Genomic DNA, 18,728 nt, shown 5'->3' on the forward strand with positions numbered 1-18,728 from the left:
TTTTTTATAATCATGGAAAAATATGGACTCAAATACACTAGCTACCAATGTTATTTTTTTTTCAGATTTTATTTATTTGACAGAAAGAGATCACAAGTAGGCAGAGAGAGAGAGAGAGAGAGGAGGAAGCAGGCTCCCCTGTGAGCAGAGAGCCTGATGCGGGGCTTGATCCCAGGACTCTGGGATCAGGACATGAGCTGAAGGCAGAGGCTTTAACCCACTGAACCACCCAGGCGCCCCAGCTACAAATGTTATTAAAAGGAAGAGGAAATGGTGAGAGGCTGGGGAAAAAAAAATCTGAATTAATTAAATCAGAATTTACAAAGGGAAAAATATATATGTGCAGTGAAAAGTTCTAGAAAATACATGTTAAGCCTAAATATCTTAATATCTCTGAGAAAAGGCATGATAGTGAATGCTGGGGTAAGAAAAAATAAGTTAGAAAATCAATCATTTTTTATGTAATATACTTCTGTATTATATAAGATTTTACAAGAATATATCTATGTACCTTAAAAATGGCAAAATTTATAGGAAAAATATTCACATTAATAATTAATCATACAAAAAGGACTTTAAGAAAGCAAAGAAAAATACTCTGAAATTAGCTTTTTAAAACTTTATTATTTTTGTGAAGATGTTATAAAATCTTTAGTAAGTAGATTTATTCAAGGCTCCACTTTTAATAGGTCTGCAAAATCTTAGAATCTACTGGAACAGTGGTCAGAAGGTTGGATAAGCAGAAACTGTTCTGTTGGAAGGAGCACATAAAATCCCTGCAGGAAATAAAATTTTAACAAGAAATATAACATGATATATTAAAACCAAAATGGAAGTTTCTAAAAATTTAAACATTAAAATCTCTATACCTATGATATGCAAAACTATAATAGTAAAAAAAAAAAAAAGAGAGAGAGAGAGATCCTTTTGTGCTTTGTATCTATTAAAATGAGAGCTGAGACATGAAAATAGTGTGATATACACATTAATGTAAATAATCACTCTTGACCTAGGCCTCCAAATTCTTGAACCACTAAGTAATTTATATAATTGGTTAAATGCTGATATGTGGTTTATGATTTCTAAAACTGATTCTATAGTTCTTTAAAAAAAAAAAAAAAAGCTCATCTATCTCTTAAGCTCAGATATGTGAACTCACATTTCCTCTACTATTCATTTTAACAAACCTTTTATATGTATTAAGGGAATAGAAATGGTTTCTGTTAACTTAGTCTCAACAGAATATCCACATATTTCTGACTATAAGATTATTTAGTAATCCTTTGTAATAGCTATCTACTTAAAAATTGGCTTCTTTCTTTGTTCTAAAAACAAAGCAAATAAACTTATCAAAATGGAAGGAAGGGTATGAGTGTGACAATTTACATTAAACTAGTGCAGGTGTTCATTTCACTACCCAAAAGTCACTCAGCCTTTTTAAATATTTGGAATTATTGATAATCATACTTTCTTCATGATTATAAAAGTAATTTTTCATCTCTGAGACTTCTTAAATCATTTCAAAATGTAATTGTCAAGATGGAGTTAAGGAAAAAACTCTTTTAGTAGACAAGAATAAACTGATTAATGTAAATAAAATAATTGTGATTTAAAGCTAAAACTGAAGGAAGCAACATAATCTACTATATTTTTATAACAGTCCTATATACTTTATACTTTAGAATCAAAACTAAGCCTACCATAGTTTGTTTCATTATCTGAGCAGACTTAGAAAGGTATAAATTAAAGATGGAATCGGAGGATTTTGTAAAAATAAATCTTAGCAACTTACACAACAGTCTCAGAATAACATTATAAACAGTATTGCACTTTATCATTCCCTCAAATTTTCTCTTGAAGAGTATCAGATGCTATAGCATAATTTGTGCCTATTTTTGGCCCCTGTACTTACATCATCTTGTCAAATAGGCAGAGGTTTAGGAATTTGAATTGAGTGAAGACATTTTCAGTCGCTGGTTGCTGCAACTTTTCACAAAATGTTGTTACTTTTAATTTCCAATGACACTTTACAAGTCATTTGCCGAGCTTGCACGTTTGAAGCAGCATCTCATTAGGTAAACTGCCAGTACTAATATTCTCTGTTTATTTGTTATAAATTTTTGCATAAGTAGTAGATAGTAACTCATGGTGATTTTTGTGCTTAAAGATTTGGCAGATGAAATAAAATGAACAAGGAGGGTATCAGATATAAAATTTAATATTTATCATAAATTCAGGGAGATCCTGTATATTGTGTTGGCGACTTTGAGAGTTTTAGTAACATATACCACAATTTTCTCTCTTAAGATGTAACTTTGATGTGATAGAAGTTAAAGATATTTTCCATTTAAAATTCAAGTAGAGCTTAAAGAAATCAAACATTTTCCATGTACCCTGCCTCCCATTATATTTGCCCCATTACTGTATCATTTTTAGTGAGAAGTTATGCAAGAGAATAAGATCTAATTTGAAAAATAGATAACTGTCTCTTTTTGCAAAATCACAATTGTGTTAGAGTAGTTTTACACAATTCAAATCTTGTCATTTTCTTAGATATAAATATTTTTAAAAAGAATTTATTTATTTGAGAGAAAGTGAGTGCAAGAGAGACCACAGAGGAAGAGGGAAAAGCAGACTAACTGCTGAACAGGGAGTCTGATTGGGGGCCCAACCCCAGGACCCTGAGATCATGTCCTGAGAAGATGCTTAACTCACTGAGTCACTACACTCAGCTACACCCATAGCTGAAGTATAGATAATGGGAAGAATTTCTTATGAGTTCTTTTTACATATCTTTAATGGATATATGTGTATAACCCTAAAAATCTTTGAAATATCTTTACTTTAAAATCCATGAAGGGGGCGCCTGGGTGGCTCAGTGGGTTAAGCCGCTGCCTTCAGCTCAGGTCATGATCTCAGGGTCCTGGGATCGAGTCCCGCATCGGGCTCTCTGCTCAGCAGGGAGCCTGCTTCCTCCTCTCTCTCTCTGCCTGCCTCTCTGCCTACTTGTAATCTCTCTCTGTCAAATAAATAAATAAAATCTTTAAAAAAAATAAAAAATAAAAAAAATAAAATCCATGAAGGAAGGAGATAATTTTCAACTTATTTTTAATGATCACATTTCCTTTTTCTAAATGTAATCCAAAGGTCTACAATAACACTATGTATGTTAATTACATTGGAATAACAATTTGCTTTAATTTTAAAAATAAAAAAATTCAAGATCTACACAAATTAAACAAAACATTTAATGTTCTTTAAAATGAATGTACCAGTAGTTATTCAAAAATTAATTAATAAATTATGTAAGTGTACCCTGATATGAAAAGACATATAACTGAATCAAAGACATCATAACTGAATCAAATCTACAAACTATTCCTTTTTAATTTTACAATTTTGCAAGGTAACATAAGCTTAAATACATTGCCCATGTGTGTCTAACATTAGCTACATGTGGACTTGCAATAAAAGATCATGTACTTTACAATGTATTAATAACTTATTCTTTTTAAATATACACTAAAAAAATTCAGCAGTTTCCATTGTTTTTGAGTAGATACATAGTATTTCAAAAAAACATTTCAGTTATATAATAAAAATAAATTAAAAATGCTCATGTATTGGCCCATGAACCCACTGAAAATATAAACAAACACTCTTTCTCTTTAAAGTCCCTTTGAGATTATTCTATTCTCTTCCTTCTCACAGGAAACCTTCTTTTCAACCCATTTATATAGTATCTCCTTGCTTTTCTACATAACCTTGCTATGTATGTTTTGTCCTTAAATAATATATTATGACATTTTGCTAACTCTAAAAAACCTTATATAAATGCAACCAAGTCTTAATGTTTTCTCAAAAACTTTCTTTTCTCACTCAACCTTATAACTATGGTATCCAGCAACTTGATTTTGCATGTAACTGGGGATAATTCATTTTACCACTATTCTAAACTGTATTTATAGAACAATATTTTGTAGATAAATTAATGTTTTATAATATATTTATTCATTCTTCTCATGGATATTGGAATATTTTAAATTTTTATCCTTATTCCTAGGATACATGTGCAAGTACATGCCAATCCAATTATTTTTAAAGTGGTTACACCAAATTTAAAGGAAGCAGCTCTTCATAGGTGTTTCCATTCCTTCTTTTTTCTACAAAACTTGATATTGTCAGCCTTTCATGTTTTCTAAACTTGCATGTATAAATAATATTTCACTGTGGATTCAATTTTGCATTTCCTTGATTACCAATGTAAATGTAAATGTACGTAATGTATATAATTAGGAAATTACAACTATAAATAGTTCAGGATTCCTCTTATCTGATGTCCTCATGGTTTTGATCACTTTTATCAGTATTTTTTAAATTTTTATTTAGTTTTACATTTATTTGGTTTTACTTATAGAATTCCTTTATGTAGTGTAGATTCTGATTTTCTCCTAAATATGTGAATTATGGAGACTTTCCAAGGTGACAGAAGGGTAGAAAACCTTAGTTTTGTCTGGTCCCAGGAATTCATTTAGATAGCTATCAAATCATTCTGAACACCTGTGAACTTAACTGGAGTTCTAAGAAAAAAATTGCTGCAATTCTACAAATATAAAAATGACCACTTTCTGCAAGAATGACAAGACAGAAAAACTCACCTCAAAAAAGAGAACAAGAGGCAGTACTGACTGCCAGGGACCTAATCAGTATGGATATTAGTAAGATGTCAGAATAATGATTATAAAGATACTAGAGAGGCTTGAAAAAAAGCATAGAAGACACAAAAAATATCCCTTTCTAGAGAAATAGAAAAATGAAAATCTAATCAAGTCAAAATTGAAAAGGCTCTTAGTAAGATGTAATAAAAATGGAGGCTCAACTGCTAGGATAAATGAGGCAGAAGAGAGAATTAGTGATATAGAAGATAAATGATGGAACATAAAGAAGTTGAGAAAGAGATAAACAATTTTTGGATTATCAGGGGAGAATTTGAGAGATAAGTGATACCATAAAGCAAAGCAGTATTAGAATAATTGGGATCCCAAAAGAAGAGCAAAGAAATTGGGGGCGGGTGGTAGAGGGTATATTGGAGCTAATTATAGCCAAGAACTACCCTAGGGGAGAACTTCCTGAATCTGGGAAGTGGAAGAATATATTTTCAAATGTCTTATCAGACAAGGAGCTAGATTCCGAAATCTATAAAGACCTTATCAATCTCAACACCCAAAGAACAAATAATCCAATCAAAAAATGGACAGAAGACTTAAACATTATTTTTCCAAATAAGGTGTACAAATGATCAACAGACACATGAAAATATGCTCCACATAACTCAACATCAGGGAAATACAAATCCAAACCACAATGAGATACCAACTCACACCAGTCAGAATGGCTAAAATGAACAAGTCAGGAAACAAAAGATGTTGGCAAGGATGTGGAGAAGGGGGGATCCTCTTACACTGCTGGTGGGAATGCAAGCTGTTGCAACCACTCTGGAAAACAGTATGGAGGGTTCTCCAAAAATTTAAAAATAGAACTACCCTATGATGCAGGAATTGTACTACTAGATATCTACCCCAAAGATACAAATGCAGTGATCTAAAGGGGCATTAGCACCCCAGTGTTTATAGCAGCAATGTCCACAATAGTCAAACCATGGAAAGAGCCCAGATGTCCATCAACAACAGAATGGATAAAGAAGATGTGGAATACTACTTCTCAGCCATCAAAAATATGAAATTTTGCCATGTGCAATGATGTGGATGGAATTATTAAGCTAAGTGAAATAAATCAATCAGAGAAAGAAAAATTATCATATGATCTCACTCATATGTGGAATTTAAGAAACAAAACAGAATTATAGGGGTAAGGAGGGAAAAATGAAACAAGATGAAATCAAGGAGGGAAATAAACCGTAAGAGACTCTTAATCATAGGAAACAAACTGAAGGTTGCTGAAGTTGAAGGGGTATGGGGGGATGGAATAACTGGGTGATGAACATTAAGGAGGACCCATGATGTAATGAGTACTGGGTACTACATAAGACTGATGAATCACTTCTGATACTAATAATACACTACATGTTAATTAATTGAATTTAAATTGAAAAAAGATACGTGACATACAAATATTATTTGGCCACTGTAGCTTATCTTTTCAATTTTTTTCAATATCTTTAATAAAATCTAGTGAGAGATTCTATATAGACCTTATTTATATATATTTATATATATTATATATATGTCATAAAATATATATAATTCTATATTTTTTGTATTTATATCTGTGACTTCTCTCTTGGAATCTTAAACAGGCTTCTGATCTGTGTTTCCTTATTTTCTCCAGGTACTTTTTTCTCTCACTCATGGTCTTTTATTCTGGTTTGTGTGCTTTTATGTGTGTGTTTGTATGTGTGTGTTTGTATGTGTATGCAGTGTACGTGTGTGTGTGTGTGTGTGTGTGTGTGTGTGTACTGAGCCTGTGTTCATAGGTTTTGGAACTAAATATGTGGGGCCGATCTGAGGACTGATTGTGTTGGGCTCTTCCAGAGTTGATTTACAATCGATTCTGATCTGTGCTTTTGACTTGATCACCACCAGCCTCCTGTAGTGATTTTGGAACACTCAAACAGTGTGAATTCAGGCTACAACACCAAACCAGATTTTCTGTGTCCAGAGTTGCGGAGTTAACATATTATGAAACATGGTAAATTATGCCTAGTAGTCTTTTGCTGATCAATGGTAATATGTGTCTAAAGAATCTTTGACTCCCTAAACATTGGCCACCAAAAGTGTATAGCCAGAACTTGTCCTTAGATACTATTGAAACTTGCTAGAATACAGTTTAGTTTGCTTCTGAATATACACAAAATGAAATGAGGAGCCTGTCCATTATTCACGCGCAGGCCAAGTCCTCAACATTGCTTTGGCTTACAAACTCCATTTAAGCAGCGATTAATACTCACCCCAAATCACAAGATTATCTGCATCAATACTTTCTTATTGTATTGACTTTTTCTTATTGTATTGGCTGGCACAAATGGGGAGAGGGGGGTTCCACAGTTTTATATGATTCATCTCTAAAAGAAAGTTTGTCCTGGCTTGATATGAAAGGCATTTCTCTTGTCACATAATGAGAAAAATATTAAAATTCTTCTCTTAATATATGAGTGTGATAAATAGGAAAATATAAACATGATATGGCTTACAGAATTGGATCTATGCCAGGAGTAGTATTTCATATTATTTTCTGTTTTATCTTATGCAATATTGCCACTCCTTTACTCTATTACCTTAAGTCTCTCTAGGGTTTGCTTCTGCTATTTTCTTTTGGACACCATACACAGACAATTTCAATGTAAAACACTGTTTAAAAGCATTCTAGAAAAGTTTAGCACTTTCTGTGTCAGTATTTAATATGAGATTTTGAAGGTAATTTTTAACCTTTTCAGCTTCTAAATTGTAGCTTGTCTTATTAAAAACACTTTCTCTCTTCTCTTCCCATGAAAGTTCTTGTTTTCAGTAAAAGCAAAAGAATGTATCAAACAATCCAGAGATCCTCATTCTGTACCTTCAGGATGTGACAGGGAAAGTGATATTATCACAAACGGTGACTGTTTACATTCACATTATGCAAAATGACCCAGATGATCAGTTTCTTGTTGAAAATTGTAAAAGCAGAAAAGGTTCAGAATGTCATAAAAGCAAAAAAAAAAAAAAAAGCTATTTTCATGAATTCATTGACCTTTCCATTAATATCATAACAGAGCATAATCACTAAGGCTTTTAAATTAGCAAGGTAGCTCAATATAGAGGGACGGCTTGAGAAATCTCAGGGGCTTATGTTGCCAGAACAAGATCCTGACACTAAAAGTAAAAGGGTAAATGAGAATGATGTTTAGTGATGACCTTTAGGTCCCACAGCTGCTTATCAGATATCTTGTCTTTTTGCCTTACTGTTGCACTTTAGCTTATTAAAATTAATTGTGTTCTATTTTAGATGTTAAGAATTTTTAGCTCATAACCTTCACTGTTGAATGAACAGTAACATTTTCTTTTCTTTCTATATCCTTGATGTACGATGGTAATTCCAAGTATATGATTTTAAATAAATATACTAAATAAAAAAGATCTTGTAATTTTGTTAGAAAATAAAAATTAAAAATTAGGTAATAAGATTGAAAAGGTCACAAAGTTTCAAGAAGGAAGGTTTTTTTTTTTTTAAGATTTTGTTTATTTATTTGAGAGAGAGAGAGAGAGAGAGAGAGAGCATGAGAAGTGAGAAGGTCAGAGAGAGAAGCAGACTCCCTGTGGAGCTGGGACCCTGAAGCAGGACGCCATCTCAGGACTCCGGGATCTTGACCCGAGCCAAAGGCAGTTGCCCAACCAACTGAGCCACTCAGGTTCCCAAGAAGGAAGGAATTTTTGAGTAATAAAAAGAATAAACTAAAGCTATACAACAAATGTATTTCTTACAATGGGCATTTAAATGCATTTTTATATACCTGAACTAATATTTTCTACTAACGTATATTATATATCCAGAGAAAAGCCTTTACCCTTTCTGACTGATAATGTCATGGGGAATGCTTTAACAGTTTATTTCTTGGTATCTCTACCCACAAGGAAGTAGGCAGTCATTGAGAAATATACTATTGAAACTCCAGTGTAAATGTACAATGTGTTTTGTCCTTTCATAAAGAGAATGATTAGGCACTTAATTTACCTGTCTTGTCAGATGAAGCTTTGTTTTTTAAATTTCTATATTTCTACAAAGTTTATATTTAATATAAATATAGGGTGATGAAAGGAATTTTTATAACAAAATTTGTCAGTGATACATTTGTCAATAATATATTGATTAGTCTGAGCTCTATGACTTTCATGTTGTGTGCATATAGTAAACACAAAAATTATATGCTTTCCCATTTATATATATATAGTTATTTAATCTTCTCAATATCTATAGGAGCTATGCATCATTTTTAGTCTTACCTTACAAGTGGAGGAACTGGATCAAGAAAGGCTTGTCCCAAGAAGAAATGCTTCTTTGGAGTGGAGGGACATACAATTTTCTTTACAACTCGGGACAGCTTTAATATTGAAAGTAGAAAAATGCTTTCAGCAAACAAAATCAGAGACAGTCATACAAAACTCAGATGTACAGTCACTTTAGAGAAGTACATGGCAGAATTCAAACTGAAATTCAAACCTCTGACAGCATAGCTGCACCCTTAAACTCTGTTCTGCACTGCCTGCAAACTAGTGTCATTAACTTATGAATCACACTTTGTATTCTCTTCTGTCCAGCAAGCACAGCAGACACTGGTCACCAGCATGGGGTAGAATTCCATTTACATGGAGAATAGCAAAGGTCATCATTATGCCAGCCATCAGAAGTAGAAGTTGAAACACATTTGCCCACTGCATCTTGGTATTGGATTCACCAAGAAAACACAACACAATCAAGTACCAGATAAGCAGAGTTTTACTCACATAGAGAAAAGACAAAGCAAGATTAGCTTCAATAGTGAATAACAGTATTCCATGGCCAGTGGTACCCTCCCAACAGCTGATTCAGTACAATCGGCCTAAGTACACCCTTCTCATGCTCTAGAAGAAGGACTCCATCCTCTCACTGCAGGGTCTGGATATAGTAATGGAATTGGCCATGTGTCATATGATACATTCACATAAGCAGAACAAAGGAATATTCAGAGTCTGAAATAGGGCAAGTTATTCCCACATTTGGAAATAAGCCCTTCACAAGACAGTAAGAGCTTTTTACCCCTCGGTAAGGAAGGGTTCCAGGCCCAAGACTCTGATGGGCAAACCTGGGAAGGGCAACCATTGGAGGTCACACCATGGCTATTTTCCAAAAATGTCCTGTTTTGTTTGTGTTTTTATAAACTAAAGGCTAACATTTATTGGGGCCATGTGATTAGCCAGAAACTCTGCTCAGTGAGGGCCTACATCTTTAAACAAGCAGACCATATGTTAATATAACTGAATATACATTCTTTTAGAAAGAAGAATCAGTGGGTAATAATGATAATTTAAAAATAACTAAAAAGAAATGGAGAATATGACCTTATGATGTAGGATAAGATGGGTATTTAACATTAAGAGAAGGTAGTTAGGCAAAACAATTCAAAATATGACCCTTAAGGTGACATCAGAGGGGAGAACACTATGAAATATGTCAACAAAATAATGACCTGGGATAAAGAATAGCTGTTATGAGGGTTCTGAGGTGAAAAAGAATTTGGGGGCACCTGGGTGGCTCAGTGGGTTAAGCTGCTGCCTTCGGCTCAGGTCATGATCTCAGGGTACTGGGATCGAGTCCCGCATCGGGCTCTCTGCTCAGCGGGGAGCCTGCTTCCTCCTCTCTCTCTGCCTGCCTCTCTGCCTACTTGTGATCTCTCTCTGTCGAATAAATAAATAAAATCTTTAAAAAAAAAAAGAAAAAAGAAAAAGAATTTGGTGTATTCAAGAAACTGAAGATAGAGTGACTGAAACCAAGTAAGTTAGGAAGATAGAGTGTGGTTTGAGTTTGGAAATCTAGGCAGATGCTTTATGAACATAATAAGGCAGGGCACCTGGGTGGCTCAGTCATTAAGTGCCTGCTTTCAGCTCAGGTCATGATCCCAGGGTCCTGGGATCAAGCCCTGCATTGAGCCTTTGCATAGAGCCTTTGCATGGAGCCCTGCATTGGGCTCCTTGCTCAGTGGGAAGCCTGCTTTTCCCACTCCCCCTGCTTGTGTTCTCTCTTGCTGTCTCTTGCTCTCTGTCAAATAAATAAATAGATGGGGGGAAAACACAATAGGGCATTTGATTTTACTTTAAATTTTGGGAAACTTTCGAATGGCTTTTCTTTCATTGAAAATACTTGTTGAACACTTATTATGAGTCTCATGTAATGTACTTAAGTTATGTGAAAGTTAAAAATGCTGGTAAGAGAAGAGAGAAAAAATTTTAAATAAAGTGTTCGGGATAGGCCTCATTGAAAACAGGAGATCTGAATAAACATTTGAAACTGGGTTGGGGGAAAGCTATATGGATATTGGGGTGGGGGTGTGGGGCATTCTAGCCAATGCAAAAGCTTTCAATTGGGAGGATATAAGTTGCGTCTGGGTCAGACCAAGAAGCCTGTATTCTGGAGTAGAGTGGAATGGGCAATAACAAAGTAAGAGCTCAGAATGTGATGAGAGAAGGAAGGAAGAGGAAGAGCAGATCTTGTAGAGCTTTGTAAGCAATTAGAAAGGCTTAGGCTTTTACTTTGATTGACATGGAGATCTATTAGCAAGGTTAGAAGAGAGAAGTAGAATGATTTGCTTTACCTTTTTAAAAGATTACACTGACTGCTTGGAAAGGGAGCATGGGGAGCAGGGAGAACAGTTAGGAAGTTGTAGCCATCCTCCTGAAAATCAGGTTTCAGCAAAAGAGGTTAGGAGCAGTCCAATTTTTAATGGAACTTGAAAATTGACTCAACAGTATTTTGTATGAATTAGATGTAGAGTATGAGAGAAAGGAAGAAGTTTAGGATCTTAGGTTGAAACTGAAAAAGTCGTTTTCATTAACATAGTTGCATTAGACTATGTAAAGAGGTTGGCAGTACATGCACAATCAGGAGTTCAGGTTTGGGGATGTTAATTTTGAGGGAAATATTAATTATGAGATATCTACTAATATCTTAGGCAAGTGTTAAATGGGCAGATAGATATACAAATTCAGATGATTGCTTTTGTGTAGGTATATAAATCTGAGAGCTGATGACAAATAGATGGTATTGAAAGTTACACAAGGAATGATATGTATCTCTCCAAAGGAGTGATTTCAGAGAAGAAAAGAAGATCCTGGGCACTCTAGAATGAAGGAAAGGAGAACAGCAAAGGAAATTGAAAGGAGTGACCAGGGAAATAAGAAGAAAACTAAAAGGAATTAGGATCATAAATAGGATATAAAAAGCAAATTGAAAGATCAAGTAAATTGAGGATTGGAAACTATCAGATTTCGTAGCATGGAAGACATGCTAGCATGGTGGCCATGACAGAAACTACCTCAATGAAGTAAAGTAGTTGGACTGAAAGTCTGATTGGAATGTGTTCTAAATAATGGGAGGAGAGGCATTTGAAATAACACAGTGAGTAAGTATAATATCTGCAAAGAGTTTTGCTGCAAAGAGATGCAAAAAAAATAAATGGAAAGGTAGCATATGGGAAAAGATGGATCAAGGGAAAATTGCGGTTTGTGTTTGTTTTGTTTCCTTTTATAAAGATGTGAAAACTAATAACAAGTTTGTATGATAGTATAAAGAGATCTAATAGAAAGGAAAAATCTGATGTTATAAAAGAAGCACCAATATTTGAAGCAACGTTTTAGAGGGAGGAGATGAGATTCAGTGTCAATGTTGAGAGTATTTCAAAAGAGTAACAAGTGACATGGCAGATGATATGGGTACAGATCCCGGTAGGTGAATAGATATGACAATGGGAATTTGAGAGAAATTCTGCTAAGTTGCCTGCAATTTTCACAGAGAATCAAAGTCATTAGTAAGAATGAGTCTAATGAAAATGCATTTGACTTAAGATTAAAGAGCTGAAATTAACACTTAGGAAATTAGGAGAGTGAATGGTATAAGTAAGGTATGACTCTGAGTAGCCTTAAAAGTCTACTTGATATTTATAATCATGAGTATAAAGTGAAACCATCAAAATGGTACGTTTTTATGTTATCTATTTTTATCCATATTCATTCAACTTCATTGACATAAATGTGGAAAAAGTGGAAAGATGGATTTTATTGGCTACTCATTCTACCAAAGAGTACAAAAAGCAAGGGAGGAATAAAGAAGTAGAGTGTATATGAAATGTAGTGATTCTAATGATTGATTATGGGACATAATCTAGTAGGAAAGAATGAACATGAAGGGAATGTGGAGAGTGAAAAGTTTCCATAGGGTTTAAAAGATTGTTAAAATATTCAATGAAATGAGCTAGAAAGAGTGTAGTGAGCAGAGAACAGGATACTTCACGTTGAATGAATGAGGTTCTAATAGTATTAGACATTATAGGTAATGGCAAATTCTATTACAGGTAATGACACATTCTAGCATACACTTCGGAGAGTGACTCAGAGTGAAGGATGAGATCAATAGGAGAGAAATTCAGAAACTGAAGTTCCAGGTGTCAGGAAGAGAAACTAGTAAAATCACTGAGAAAACTCACCAGAGTTGTGTTGAGGAGCTCTCAAAGTTAAAAAGATTAAAAAGTGGGAGAATCTACTAAGTCTCGTGTACTTGGTAGTAGACAAGAATAAGAGGTAGCCACTGAGAGACTCAGATTCCATGGATTCCATGCTAGTTTTAAAGAGAGAGAGGGGAGAAGAGTATGGAAATGGAATCAAGGAGTAAGGAGATCAAGGTTGTGAGGAGCTTAAAAAAAAATACCTTCATCAATGGAGAAGGCTATAGCTAAAGTGGTGTCTTTTGTAATGACAAGAAGATGCTTCAAAACAATGACTCAGGGCCTAGAGATTTTTTCTCCAGGAGCATAATGGAAGGTTTTCAAGAGTGATAGCGAGGGGTCCCTGGGTGGCTCAGTGGGTTAAAGCCTCTGCCTTCGGCTCAGGTCATGATCCCAGGGTCCGGGGATCGAGCCCTGCATCCGACTCTTTGCTTGGCAGGGAGCCTGCTTCCCTCTCTCTCTCTGCTTGCCTCTCTGCCTACTTGTGATCTCAGTCAAATGAATAAATAAAATAAAAAAAAAAAAAAAAAGAGGGATAGTGAAGTAGCAATAAGGAAAGATTAGAAGGTAGGAGCTTTGGGATAAATCCAGAGCCAGAAGTTTCAGTCGTGAACCGATTAAAATCAAGTCCTTGTAAAATCAAGGCAGATAAATGTGGCAAAGTCATTACCTGTTAGAGCTTGCTGAAATTTGGGGAGTCTCTCCTGACTTATATCAACGGAAGGGGAATTCTAAGGAAGCATGTTTTAGTCTGAGTGGTAGGGATTTTCTCTGAATGGGTATTCGAGGAAGAGTGGTCTTTTCTTTGTGTGTATGCACACTTCGACCACTGTGAGGATGAAGAATGTGGGAAGAAGTCTCTTGTTATGCCAAACCTGTGGGGCATCCTATTGTCCTTGTAAATGAAGGGAATTTTTGAAGGGAAAAGGATGGTTTTATTCCCAGTGTCACAAAGGTAGTATGAACTGTTTTATTTTTGTCAAAGATCAACTTGTCTACCCTGTTGAGGATGGGTTGGAACCTAGAGAGAAAAAGAAATGTGGAGAAAATTGTTATTACTCCATAACACATAAAAATGTTGGTCAAAACGAAAAAACTCTAATTTCACTTTGCTCTTTGGTTTCGTTTCTTTTAACTTGTAGGAGTTTTGTGAATATTTTGGGTATTAACCCATTATCAGATATATGGCTTGCAATTTTTTCTCCCATAGGCTGGCTTTTTTGTTGTTGTTGTTGATTGCTTCCTTTGATGTGAAGGAGCTTTTAATTTAATGTGATCCCACTTGTTATTTTTGTTTTTGTTGCCTGTGTTTTGGTGTCATGTCCAATAGATCATTGCAAAGATCAGTGTCAGTGAAATTTTTTCCTACGTTTTCTTCTAGGATTTTTGTGGCTTTAGGTCTTACATTTAAGTCTTTAATCCATTTTGAATTGATGGTGTGAGAACAGGGTCCAGTTTCATTCTTTGGTATTTTGACATCCAGTTTTCCAACACCGTTTATTGAAGAAACTACCCTTTCCCCATTGTAAATTCTTGGCACCCTTGCCAAAGAGTCATTGACTATGTATGCTTGGGTTTACTTCTGGGAATTCTATTATGTTCTATTGACCTACATATCAGCTATCTTTAAAAAGTCACAAAAATAAATGAAATAGTTCTTTCCCTTGAGGTACTCTAGAGGGAATTACACACACACACACACACACACACACACACACACACATTTTTTTTTTTTTTTTGGTAACATGATTGTATTTCAGCTATCAACCTATGATAAACTAACTCAAGGATAAGCAGATACTGATTTTTTATATTTCCACCAAGGCTATCCTCCCCTATGAGGCACTGCCTAGACAAATTGAATTCTATAAAGAAGACTGAAAGAACTCCAATAATATAGAAGTCTATAGCATTTTCATATTGTTTAACAGATCAGAAAACCTATAAAAGCCTATAAACACAGTGTATATAGGCAAAATCCTTAAAACTTTCTGACTTCCTGTCACCAGACCAGCCTTCTGAAGCATCATTTTGTTCTCCCTATCCCCAGCTTCAATACTCACTAACATTATCATTTAAGACCACGTGATGAAATGCTATATTAAATTGGCTTTTTAGTCCTTAACATCCTCACTATTAAACATTCATGTGTCTCTGGAGCACCTCCCTTCTCTCCTTGATCCAAACTCTTCACAGCGGGAGTCTTAATTCTTCCAACTCTTTCCTGTGGTGAAGACTTCACATATACTGTTATTCTGTCTGCCTGGAAAACATTTATTTTTCTATTCTTTAAAAAAAAAAATCTCAATTTAAGTGTCACCTCCTCAAATCAATTTATCAGATAGCACCCCAGACTAATTAGTTTTCTCTCTCATACCAATTTGGATTTATTTACATAACCTTGTTTATTTTAAACACTTTGAAGGCAGGGTGGTGTCCATATGTTCTTTGCTAAGTGTCCATTCCGAGCAGAAGAGGGTGAGCACATAGTTTATATGGATATTTATGTAAAGGGGCAGGATAGATAAAAGAAATGGAGAAAAAAAGGGAAAAAGAAAAGAAGCATTTACCATCCTACTTACTACCCTAGGGGATGGTGGGACATCACACTAAAGAATCTGAATGGCAGAGCCTTGGATGGCTCATTCGTTAAGCATCTGCCTTCCACTCAGGTCATGATCCCAGGGTCCTGGGATGGAGTCCCATGTCTCCCTCTGTCAAAAAAAAAAAAAAAAAAAAATCTTAAAAAGCAAAACAAAACAAAAAAGAATCTGAATGGCAATTGAATAGAAACAATGGTTAGACTGTTTTGCCATATGGTCCCATAACATTTCTTTCTACTGCGTTCATAATCATTATATTTGAAATTAATTGTTTATTGTTCATTTTCTCCAATGAATTTTATGGTTCATGTGGAAAAGAACACCATCAATCCCCTTTACAAATTTATTCCCAGGGCCTAGAACTGTGTCTGCCAAAAATTGTGAATTGAATTGACTTATTAATAAAGGATGATTTATAACCTTGTGTTAGTTAGGTGATCAAGTTGCCTACTCAGAACTTAAGCCCTCAGTTAAATTCTATTCTTTAGTTTCTTAATTGAAATGGGCTCTCATGTTTTGTATCAGTTGATTTAATAAATGCTGTGTTTGTATATTCATTCATTTTGATTGTCGGGTCATCATAGACCTTTCACTCACTATTTATCTGCTTCTCTAACTTTCAGAAAAGAGTATGTCCAGAACAGCTTAATCAAGTTTTAGCACAAGAAAAGGGGGATTAACTTGGCATCTTTGTGCATATAAACAAATAAATTTCTTTTAATCTACTATCCCTTCATCTGACATATAAACTTTGATAAGTAGGACAGTAATTTTTGGAGATTATAACATTCATTATCCTTTTTACTTATCTTCAGTAGCAGGGTTTTGTTTTTTTCTCCCCTCTTCTTCTTCTTCTTCTTCTTTTTTTTTTTTTTTTTTTAAGAACGATTTTCCTTTTGGCAAGTCTGTTTATTTCTCACAGAATTCTTTTAAAGCAAATGTCATGTGGGGATATCACCAGGTAACCTTAAAGCAAGGCTTTTTTTTTTTTTTTTTTTTTTAACCACAACTTCATTTTTATGGAGTGCTTTTGGAGGAAAAGCCATCTCAAAGCACTGTCAAAATTGGAAACAAAACAAAAGTCACACAGTCAGAAAAATCAATGATCTTTCACATAATCCAAGATTAAATCAAATCAAACTAGCTTTAAGCTTAAACTTGAAAGCCAGTCAGAATTTGGCTCACCTGAGAGGCCCAGTAAAGACTAAATTCTGGACACTTGTGTTGCAATAGGAGGCATCCTCTGGGTAATAATTAATGATTTGTCCAAAGTCTGAAGGAACATTTAGAATCAGTTCATAAAACAGTGGAAAAAAACAAACAAACAAACAAACAAAAACCCCAGACCAAACTAACAATTCATCTTAGAACCATGTACTTTACTTTATTTTTATTAGTCAATTTTAATAAGAAAATTGGTTTTGAATTTTGACTTGAATCTAACAGTAAATAGGAAAGGATTGCCTCAGTTTTAAAGAGCCAGTCAAAGAGCAAAATTAGTTTACATGTGAAAATGGTAGAAAGGAAAAACATTACTGGAGGGGGCAGATTTGTTCCCATATTCTAGAGGATTCTGGAACTAAGAAGCAAAGGTTTCTAAATCATCTTTCTTTAACCTAAATGTATTTTAACAGAATTAAATAAAATTAAAAATATGTGTTCACAATATGTCTAAAGTACTTTTTTATTATTTACATATGATCAACTTATTTGATCTACTTTAAGCAATCTATGTCATTGATAGTACAATTCCATACATCAGTAGATTAAAAAGACAACTTATAACTGAGAAGTAGCTTGTTTGGAATAATTTTTTCTGCAACATGGTGTGCCTCCCTATAACTTGTTTTGTATATATTAACATAATATCAAAAGATACTCATGAGCATATGCATGAGACATATTTTTATAATAGTTTAGTACCAGCATCAATAATTCTATTCATTTTATTTCATAGATCTGACTTTGTTAGCATCTCTTCAGTTCCTATATTCTCTTTAGTTAGGACTTAAATTTGCAGACCAAAAATTGATTTAGAACCAACTGACATCTTCATAGAGTAAGTTTTATAAAACAGAGACTCACTGTCAAGAAGGAACATTATTGTGATAGGCAAACTAATGGCTCCCCAAATGTGTCTGCATCTTAATCCTTGTGAATATGTTAATTTACCCAGCAAAAGTGATTAAACTGAGAATTTTAGATGGGAGATGACCCTCAGGTTATCCAGGTGGACCCAATTTAATCACAAAAGTCCTTATATAAGGAGAGTCAGAGAAATTGGGAGGCGAAACATTGCTGGTTTTGATGATGAAGGAAGGGGCCATGAGTTAAGGGATGCAGGGAGCTGGCTTCTAGAAGCTGGGATATTCACAGACATGGATTCTTTCCCCCACTCCCCTCCACCCAGTACAGCAGCCCTGCTAACAGTTCCATTTGAACTCAGTGAAACCTGCTTCAGAGTTCTGACATCCAGTGAGATAATAATGAATTTGTATTAATTTTAAGCCACTAGGTTTGTGGTAATTTGGTATAGCACTAATAGAAAACTAATGCAATTGTCTAATAAAAAGAATAAAAGTTTTAAGAATAACACAGTACTAAAAGCATGCTCACTATTTGCTGGGCACTACGTGAAGCACTTCAAGAAATATCTTGTTTTCTTGGGGTGCCTGGGTGGCTCAGTGGGTTAAAGCCTCTGCCTTCGGCTCGGGTCATGATCCCAGCGTCCTGGGATCGAGCCCCACATCGGGCTTTCTGCTCAGCAGGGAGCCTGCTTCCTCCTCTCTCTCTGCCTGCCTCTCTGCTTACTTGTGGTCTCTGTCTGTCAAATAAATAAATAAAATCTTTAAAAAAAAAAAAGAAATATCTTGTTTTGT

The 18,728-nt window shown here is 34.7% G+C and overlaps 1 long non-coding RNA gene across 2 annotated transcripts; it reads right to left on the bottom strand.

Moving 5' to 3' along the window:
* Positions 1–672: 672 nt before the first annotated feature.
* On the bottom strand, positions 673–15,970 carry LOC123392251. Of its 2 annotated transcripts, none has more exons than XR_006606966.1 (3): positions 15,829–15,970; positions 8,997–9,094; positions 673–776 (listed from the first exon to the last, which is right to left on the bottom strand). It is a non-coding gene; the product is annotated as an uncharacterized LOC123392251 (long non-coding RNA). The 2 variants fall into 2 exon arrangements; XR_006606965.1 differs by having other exon boundaries at positions 15,817–15,970.
* Between the last annotated feature and the right edge of the window lie 2,758 nt (positions 15,971–18,728).

This window comes from Mustela putorius, unplaced genomic scaffold (assembly GCF_011764305.1).
Source record: "Mustela putorius furo isolate JIRA1106 unplaced genomic scaffold, ASM1176430v1.1 tig00000480_pilon_pilon_pilon, whole genome shotgun sequence".
In the NCBI taxonomy this organism is placed as follows: domain Eukaryota; kingdom Metazoa; phylum Chordata; class Mammalia; order Carnivora; family Mustelidae; genus Mustela; species Mustela putorius.